This window comes from Mchenga conophoros, linkage group LG20, assembly GCF_057382185.1.
Source record: "Mchenga conophoros isolate Kocher_MC1m ecotype Shallow Benthic linkage group LG20, M_conophoros_male_GT1.1, whole genome shotgun sequence".
NCBI lineage: Eukaryota > Metazoa > Chordata > Actinopteri > Cichliformes > Cichlidae > Mchenga > Mchenga conophoros.
This window is the reverse complement of record NC_140545.1, coordinates 12,514,202-12,524,596: the sequence shown is the minus strand read 5'-3', so window position 1 is coordinate 12,524,596 and position 10,395 is coordinate 12,514,202.

Genomic DNA, 10,395 nt, shown 5'->3' with positions numbered 1-10,395 from the left:
GTTTGTTTGTTCTTTATGTCATTGGCGCAGAGGCTCTTGCTGTTTTGCTTTTCCCTCCGCTGGAGGTTAGGCAGTGTCTATTTGTCTTTGCCCCTCGTTTTTTCCTTCTACAGTCCATGGAAATGATCACGGCTCTCTACCACCTCTGACACAGCTGGAAAACGTACGCTTTCACTCATTCTAAGTGCACAAAAGTTAATGAAACAACTGGAAATCTTTGTCATTTCTACACAGAATTTCAAGTGCTGTTTTCTAGCATGAGCTGTAGAATATTCGTGAGCAGATCCAGGTAACACACATCACAATACTCCAGGGGTTAAACTGAGCACGGAACATGTGACTCTAGGAACATACACATCCGAAAACAAACATGTGGGAGGAATTGTTACTCTGTTTGGCCATTAGGGTTTAAATTAAATGGCAGTGATCTGATTAAACTAAGTCCAAACTGAAAGCAATAATAATAATAATAATATGAAATAAATGCATTGAATTACACTTAAATTTCCACAATTATTTACTTACTATTTGTTTATTATTTAAATTTACCACAATTAGTCTAATGAGAAAAAAATCCATGTCTTATTTATAATTGAAATAATCCCTAGATGAAGACATAACTTTATTTTTGACAGTACTGTTTTAGACCTTTGCATGTGTGCAAACAAATGCCTGATGCATATTACAGCAGTACATATGGTTGGGCGCCTCAGGATATGTTTCCACATGTTTGGTGGCATACACCAGGATGTCTGTGTGTGGCCAGGCATACTCCACCGAAGTACAGGCTGTCTTGTGCTGCTGATGTTTTGCTCTCCTTCTAAGACAACAGGTGTAAATCTGGATAAGCCCGAATGCTTTCTCCATTATCCTGTATAATTTCCACAGAGGGGAAAAAAGAGAGAAAGGAAGATCTGAGGAGGCATGAAAGGCTTGAAAAATCTCTGGCTTTCCCCAGCTGTGCAGCCGAATGAAGAGACAAAACGTGCATGAGCACACACGCTCATATGCGTATTTACAGTGTGTGTAAGTCCATAAATTTATACTTTGTGCATGAGTGGTGTGTGTTTATCCCATTAAAATAAAAGAACATCAGAAGAAAATCATAAACTGGAAACGCTGAAAAGCGTAAAGCCTCAGAGCCAGGGTTATACATAGAAAATTACACACTGGCGTACCAACACCGCCTTTCTTGAGCTTGGACATGGAAACACTGAAATTCGCCACAAACACGATTCCTACTGAGACAGGCAGTGCACGCAGCATTATTCCTTAACATCCCGGCTTTGTATTTACTCAACCGCAAGGCGGCTCTATTTTAATTTTTTAAACCTCTACTTTTAAAAGGCTTTGAGGTAAAACCAGGAGAAGCATGATTGTTGAAAGTCTCCAGGCAAAGCAATAAGCTCCCTGACAAGCTCAGGTTAAATGTTTAATGTGAGGGGGGAAAGGGAACTGTGTGTGCGTGTGTGTGTGTGTGTGTGTGTGTGTGTGTGTGTGTGTGTGTGTGTGTGTGTGTGTGTGTGTGTGTGCGCGCGCGCGCGTGCGGGCATGAGTGACAGGTAGGACATAATAAAGCAAGCTCAGTCAGTCGGTAAGTGACTGTTTGAGGCAGTGTTTCCATTGTCAGGTTTTGACAAAAGCATTTTAAAGCTGAGAGGAAATAAAGCTCTTGCGTGTAAACATTCGAAGGTCGGTGTGGGACGGAGCGTCTGCTGTAGCGACCCCTGTTTGGTTCAGACTCATTTGGCTTACATTTTAAATGTTCAGCTTAAGAACTTGACTTGAGAGGGAGAAAAGGAACAGGACTGTTAGGCCCCTAGACACTGCTGCTGTCGCCCTGAGTTGTCATGGGTAAATGTTTGACTACGAGTGTCCGTGCTTGTCATATTTGCTGCATGCTAGCGTGCAGTGGAGGCCTGTGAGAGGGGAGCAGACAGTAAGCAGTGTAAGCAGGAGTAAGCATGCAAGCTAAGCTAAATTTTTTTAATTATCATTTATGTTTGCACCAGGGTATGTACGCATACACTCCTGCTTCCGGATATGTGCACTTTAGACACTTTTTAGCACTTTTTATTTCGCACTATTTATCACACACTTGTATACTCTGTATTTTCTTATTCATGCTCTTATTTACTGTATTTACCTAACCATAGGGACTGTGTACATATTTGTAAGTTCTCATTTGCTTTTCAATATAAAGCCACAACTGTTTGACTGTTTGGTTCAATGGTCAAAGAATAGCTGATATTGTCTAAACAAAGTGTTAAACTGCTCACATTTTTTTGTGAAAAAAATGAAACAATATTTTTCCTTTAGTGAACAGCACTTATCCTTGAAAGAGTAGTTGTCAAACAGCTAACAGATCATCTGCAGAGGAATGGTTTATTTGAAGAGTTTCAGTCAGGTTTCAGAGTTCATCACAGCACAGAAACAGCTTTAGTGAAGGTTACAAATGATCTTCTTATGGCCTCTGACAGTGGACTCATCTCTGTGCTTGTCCTGCTAGACCTTAGTGCAGCATTCGATACTGTTGACCATAATATCCTATTAGAGCGATTAGAACATGCTGTAGGTACAGGGAGTGCAGAATTATTAGGCAAGTTGTATTTTTGAGGAATAATTTTATTATTGAACAACAACCATGTTCTCAATGAACCCAAAAAACTCATTAATATCAAAGCTGAATGTTTTTGGAAGTAGTTTGTAGTTTGTTTTTAGTTTTAGCTATTTTAGGGGGATATCTGTGTGTGCAGGTGACTATTACTGTGCATAATTATTAGGCAACTTAACAAAAAACAAATATATACCCATTTCAATTATTTATTTTTACCAGTGAAGCCAATATAACATCTCCACATTCACAAATATACATTTCTGACATTCAAAAACAAAACAAAAACAAATCAGCAACCAATATAGCCACCTTTCTTTGCAAGGACACTCAAAAGCCTGCCATCCATGGATTCTGTCAGTGTTTTGATCTGTTCACCATCAACATTGCGTGCAGCAGCACCCACAGCCTCCCAGACACTGTTCAGAGAGGTGTACTGTTTTCCCTCCTTGTAAATCTCACATTTGATGATGGACCACAGGTTCTCAATGGGGTTCAGATCAGGTGAACAAGGAGGCCATGTCATTAGTTTTTCTTCTTTTATACCCTTTCTTGCCAGCCACGCTGTGGAGTACTTGGACGCGTGTGATGGAGCATTGTGCTGCATGAAAATCATGTTTTTCTTGAAGGATGCAGACTTCTTCCTGTACCACTGCTTGAAGAAGGTGTCTTCCAGAAACTGGCAGTAGGACTGGGAGTTGAGCTTGACTCCATCCTCAACCCGAAAAGGCCCCACAAGCTCATCTTTGATGATACCAGCCCAAACCAGTACTCCACCTCCACCTTGCTGGCGTCTGAGTCGGACTGGAGCTCTCTGCCCTTTACCAATCCAGCCACGGGCCCATCCATCTGGCCCATCAAGACTCACTCTCATTTCATCAGTCCATAAAACCTTAGAAAAACCAGTCTTGAGATATTTCTTGGCCCAGTCTTGACGTTTCAGCTTGTGTCTTGTTCAGTGGTGGTCGTCTTTCAGCCTTTCTTACCTTGGCCATGTCTCTGAGTATTGCACACCTTGTGCTTTTGGGCACTCCAGTGATGTTGCAGCTCTGAAATATGGCCAAACTGGTAGCAAGTGGCATCTTGGCAGCTGCACGCTTGACTTTTCTCAGTTCATGGGCAGTTATTTTGCACCTTGGTTTTTCCACACGCTTCTTGCGACCCTGTTGACTATTTTGAATGAAACGCTTGATTGTTCGATGATCACGCTTCAGAAGCTTTGCAATTTTGAGACTGCTGCATCCCTCTGCAAGATATCTCACTATTTTTGACTATTTATGGCACCAAAACCCATGCCACTTTCAGCCTGTCAAGTCCTTCTTTTGACCCATTTTGCCAAAGGAAAGGACGTTGCCTAATAATTATGCACACCTGATATAGGGTGTTGATGTCATTAGACCACACCCCTTCTCATTACAGAGATGCACATCACCTAATATGCTTAATTGGTAGTAGGCTTTCGAGCCTATACAGCTTGGAGTAAGACAACATGCATGAAGAGGATGATGTGGACAAAATACTAATTTGCCTAATAATTCTGCACTCCCTGTATTACAGGTACTGCACTGCAGTGGTTTGTATCATATCTATCTAATAGACTCCAATTTGTACATGTAAATGGAGAGTCCTCTTCACACACTGAGGTTAATTATGGAGTTCCACAGGGTTCAGTGCTAGGACCAATTCTGTTTACATTATACATGCTTCCCTTAGGCAGTATCATTAGAAGACATAGCATACATTTTCACTGCTATGCAGATGACACCCAGCTCTATCTGTCCATGAAGCCAGATAACACACACCAATTAGTTAAACTGCAGGAATGTCTTCAAGACATAAAGACCTGGATGGCCGCTAACTTTCTGCTTCTTAATTCAGATAAAACTGAGGTTATTGTACTCAGCCCTGAAAAGCTTAGAAATATGGTATCTAACCAGATTCTTACTCTGGATGGCATTACCTTGGCCTCCAGTAACGCGGTGAGGAACCTTGGAGTCATTTTTGACCAGGACATGTCCTTCAATGCACATATTAAACAAATATGTAAGACTGCATTCTTCCATTTGCGCAACATCTCTAAAATTAGAAATATCCTGTCTCAGAGTGACGCTGAAAAACTAGTTCATACATTTATTACTTCCAGGCTGGACTACTGTAATTCATTATTATCAGGATGTCCAAAAAACTCACTGAAAAGCCTTCAGCTAATCCAAAATGCTGCAGCAAGAGTCCTGACAGGGACTAGAAAGAGAGAGCATATTTCTCCTGTTTTGGCTTCCCTTCATTGGCTTCCTGTTAAATCTAGAATTGAATTCAAAATCCTGCTCCTCACATACAAGGTCTTAAATAATCAGGCCCCATCTTATCTTAATGACCTTGTAGTACCATATCACCCTATTAGAGCACTTCGCTCTCGCTCTGCAGGCCTACTTGTTGTTCCTAGAGTATTTAAAAGTAGAATGGGAGGCAGAGCCTTCAGTTTTCAGGCCCCTCTTCTGTGGAACCAGCTTCCAGTTTGGATTCAGGAGACAGACACTATCTCTACTTTCAAGATTAGGCTTAAAACTTTCCTTTTTGCTAAAGCATATAGTTAGGGCTGGACCAGGTGACCCTGAATCCTCCCTTAGTTATGCTGCAATAGACGTAGGCTGCCAGGGGATTCCCATGATGCATCGAGTTTTTCCTTTCCAGTCACCTTTCTCACTCACTATGTATTAATAGACCTCTCTGCATTGAATCATATCTGTTATTAACCTCTGTCTCTCTTCCACAGCATGTCTTTTATCCTGTCTTCCTTCTCTCACCCCAACCGGTCGCAGCAGATGGCCGCCCCTCCCTGAGCCTGGTTCTGCCAGAGGTTTCTTCCTGTTAAAAGGGAGTTTTTCCTTCCCACTGTCGCCAAAGTGCTTGCTCATAGGGGGTCATATGATTGTTGGGTTTTTCTCTGTATCTATGAAGCGCCTTGAGGCGACTTTTGTTGTGATTTGGCGCTATATAAATAAAATTGAATTGAATTGAATTATAGTGGCACAGTCATAGCAATGATTTACTTGGTATTACACAGGGAAAAAATTTACACTATCATGTCATCCAAAACAAAAGAAATAAATCTTGTTCCACGGCAATATTTGTTTTTATTTCTTATGCCTTAAAAAAAAGAAGAAAAAGAAAAACATGTATTCTTTTAAAACTTTGCTTTTGGATTTTGTGTAATTAATTTTGTCCTGGACAGAGAAGCAAAACTTAAAAAGACTAATAATGTCTCTTTAATCTTAGCAATCATTCTATAACACTCTAAAAACACACACACATTTACATATACACTGGAACACACATTATGCCATTAGTGACTTTGTAAACAGAATACAACATCTAAACCATGTCAGCATCGACTGCTGCATGCTACTGCAACTACAATAATTTATAACAGTCACAAAACAGTGCAGGGAATCACTGAACATCCTGTCATTCTTCTACACTGGAAAATAACTCAAAATGTTAGAAATATTCCAGTGTTAGAAAATCAGCACTGCTCAGTGTTAGCCATTGTTGGTTAATCTTCAAAACTGACTAGGTTACTTTTAAACATATAACACTGTCAAAAGTGTTAATTTAACACTCAACAGTGTTGTATTTAACACTCAGAGGTGTGGACCCATATAGACACTCTCCAGTGTTAATTTAACACTGGAGATTTTGCTGTGTACCTTTGGCTACAAATTCTCATAAACTTCACACTTAATGCTGTCCTTCTGTAAATTATTACCTAAAAACAGGACAAATAAACAATTTGTTATAATGGATAATAATAATGGATTGGATTTATATAGCGCTTTTCAAGACACCCAAAGCGCTTTACAATACCACTATTCATTCACTCTCACATTCACACACTGGTGGAGGCAAGCTACAGTTGTAGCCACAGCTGCCCTGGGGCAGACTGACAGAAGCGAGGCTGCCATATCGTGCCATCGGCCCCTCTGGCCAATCTTAAATGCTGTTGTCTCACTTCCCCATCCTTATTCCTCTTCCTTCCCCATGGGCAGGATGTGCTTATCTGACCAGGATCCACCATGATTGCAAATTGTTGCATGTTTTACAGTCTTCAATTTCATGACTTACACCTGTAGAATACTTTGACCACAAAATACAAATACTACCAATAATTGCTCTTAGAGTCTTTCGTCACGTTCTGTGATCATTTTGAGATTTGAGCCAAAGCAACTGGGAAAAACTCTAAGCTTAAATGAGTTCCGAATGAATAATGTGGGAGCTACTCAGATAAACATTTTACACAGGACACGAAGGGGCGATGACATGTGGTGGTGTGGCGAGGGGAAGACGACAAATTATACAAAGATGCAGACGGTGCAGAGGATGGTTGCGGGATGCACATCACATTACAAGAGCAGTAGGTGTGAAGTTGATGACAGTCTGTGGCCAGAGTGAAAGCAATAGTTTGTGACTTAAGTATACTTCTGCACATAGAAGGCTTATCCTTTATTTCATTTTGATAGTGTATGTATTTTTGTGTGGTGTAGTGCAGCATAATTTTCAGCTTGTTTTTTTTTTTATGTCTTTTTTTATACTATACTATACACGTATAATTTTATTTGTATAGCACCTTTCAAGACAGAAATCACAAAGTGCTTCACAGAAAAGCTAAAACATAAAAACATAAATCAACCAAAAGCAAGTTTAAAAAGATGAGTTTTTGGCTGTTTTTTAAATGAAACCACTGAGTCCACAGATCTCAGGCTTAAAGGGAGTTCCAGAGTCTGGGGGCCACAGTTACAAACGCTCTATCGCCTTTCGTTTTCAGCCTCATATGTTGGACGACCAGCAAGCCCTGATCACATGACCTCAGGGACCTGCTGGGAATGTACGGATGTACGGTACCAATTTTTTGGGAGCACAACAAGGAATTCAGTTTTCTCCTCATTTAGCTGAAGAATGTTATCAGCCATCCATCCCCTAACGAAATCTAAGCACCTATGCAAAATCAGTAGTTTGGAAACATCTTGGGGCTTAAAGGAGATATATAACTGAATATCATCTGCCTAGCAGTGATAAGAAATATCTTTAAAAGTGCTCAATAAGTGCTGAAGAGAGGGTATATACAGCAAAAACCATAAAGGCCCCAAAACAGAGCCCTGTGGCACACCATATTCAAGAGAAGTAGAAGAGGACCTGTATTTAGAATTAGCCACTGAAAAAGATCGTTCACACAGATAAGATGCCAACCAGTCCAAAGCGGACCCTGATATACCCAACCAATGTCTCAGCCTATCTAGCAAAATGTGATGGTCAACAGCATCAAAGGCAGAAGTCAGGTCCAACATCAGCAGGACAGAGCATTGTCCTGCATCATAATTCATCAGGATGTCACCAGAGAGTCTAATAAGTGCAGTTTCAGTAGAGTGTGCTCTACAAAAACCAGACTGGAATTTATCCAGAATGCTGTATATATCTAGAACAGCAATAAGCTGCTTAGCAACAACCTTTTCTAAAATCTTAGCAATGAATGGTAATTTTGAAATTGGTCTGTAGCTGCTAAGAAGAGAAGCGTCAAGCTTAGTTTTTTTTTAACAATGGGTGAATGACAGCATGTAAAGCCATGTCCTCATGAAATCAGTGTCTCAACAGTATTCACTTGTGTTTAGAAAAATGTCTTTAATTTCAAAATGAAAGGAAATTCTTCTCCAGACTTCTGAAAAGCCTGAATAACTAGCTTTTTGATGGCACTTCATCTCCAAGGTCTCTTGCAATACAAGTTAGTTTTATACATCCATGTGTATTTAAGCTGGCAGCCAGAATGATTAAAAAGAGTGAAATGGGATTAAAGACGTTAGTATTTTGTCACTAATTTAATTTTCATTACACATTACATTGCATCGGAAACCTCAAAAGAAACTTAGTTGGACTAGAGTGGAAAGTAATGGTCTCATAATAGCCAACGTGCAATCCAATTTTTCCCTTTCAGCAAGAAACACTGACTTCTTGTCATTTACGAGCTGAAAAAAGAAACATCTTTCATCTTGTCTGACATTGTAACATTATTCATGGCTTACAAATCAAGAGCATAAAGTCCAGCGTGTGGCTGTAGAAGTCTTTAAAGTTCTAAAATAAGACCATTAACACTATACTTCTGTTTGCCAACCACCAGCAAAAAACCTGGAATGAATTACAGCCCAGGACCATCTAAGCCAATCAGACAAGCAGGATCCCAGGAGGACGCCAGCAGCTTTCTTTGTGAAAGCGTGATTTAAATTACCACAAGTGGAACTAAATAAATATAAATTCTTCTAAACTTTAGGAAAGAGTGTGACTAAATATTCATATCTCAAGATCCACTAAACTACTGTTCCAGTGAACAATCAATCTTTGGGGAAGAAGTTTCTTCAAACACAGATTAGTTGGATATTTTGGGAGACTCTGGTTTATTGAATGTGCTCATCACTCCAATTTCTCTATAATGCATTTGAAGCTATATTAAGATATCAGCTAGTTTTTATCTTAGCTTAAAAAATATTAATTTGTTCTTGGTATGCAGAATTGGCCAGTTTGTCTACGTCCAAAGGTTAAAATAAACTTCTTCTAGCACATCAGAAGCTCAATTATCAACAATGAATATGTTACTTACCTAATCCAAACGGCAAGTTTAAAAACACCTGTCTGGTCATTCTGTATTTAGCATAATGATGATTGGATAGGCTCATTGCCAGCGTGAATCAGGTCACATTGTGCCTTTCCTTTGCCTTTTTGCTTCTTTGATGAAGGGGACCCCTTCATTAATAAAATTAAGCACTATGCCAGGGGGCACCTCCTGCCATCCTCAAAACACCTGTAAATCGCTGAAAAGGGGGGAATAATTCTTCATAGACCTGGCACTCTGTACACAGTGTGCTGTTGCCAAGTTCAGTTTAATCTCCACACCTTAATTATAAAAAATGACTGTGTCTGACTTTGGTTACTGGGGAAACTGCATGCTGGGTACTGGAACATCAAAAAGGATAGTTCCTTTCCTGTTAACTCAAAAGGTTTTCCGTTTTCAGTGAAAAATGTGTTTGTCTGAAGATAACTTTAAACATGTAAAAGTACCAGTTTTTGTAGACAGGATCATATGTGTCTTCTCATTAGGAAAGGGATTTGTGTCAGTGTGGGACTGCAGCCTAGCTTTATATTGTTAAATGGTAATTATGAGGCAATGTGTTTCAGGTCATTATACAGAAAAATGTGATTAGTGCATTACTTTTAAGAATAAGTGATATCAACAATGGAATCAAAATGACTAAATTCTTTCATGCCTTGAACTACCGCAGTGGAGCAGCAAGTTTAACACTATCCTGGCCACTTATGGTATATACTGTGTGTATTATATTGCAGGGGGCAGTATTACAGATCTTGTGAAGCAGTGTAGCATACCAGGTTCAAAAACAAGCAAAGGATAAGAATCACTAGAAAATTAGCTCGTTTGGCAAAAATATATTTTTGCTTGTTTTGATCCAAATGGCCTTTTTTGCATGATAGTAACTAATATTCAAATGCTGATTTGCAAAACGATTGTCAGAATAATACTCTGATGTGTCTTCTTGCCTTAGACGCCTTCCCTTATGACTCCATTTGATTTGCAAGGCAGCCTCACTATTTTACACACACACGCACGCACACATCCTTGCTTACAGTGTGAGCCTGTCTGTGGGAGTTCTTCTCAGTACAGTATGCAGTCTGTGGGTTTTATCAGAGGCGTCCCACCTGGAGGGAGTCTGGAGGCAAAATCA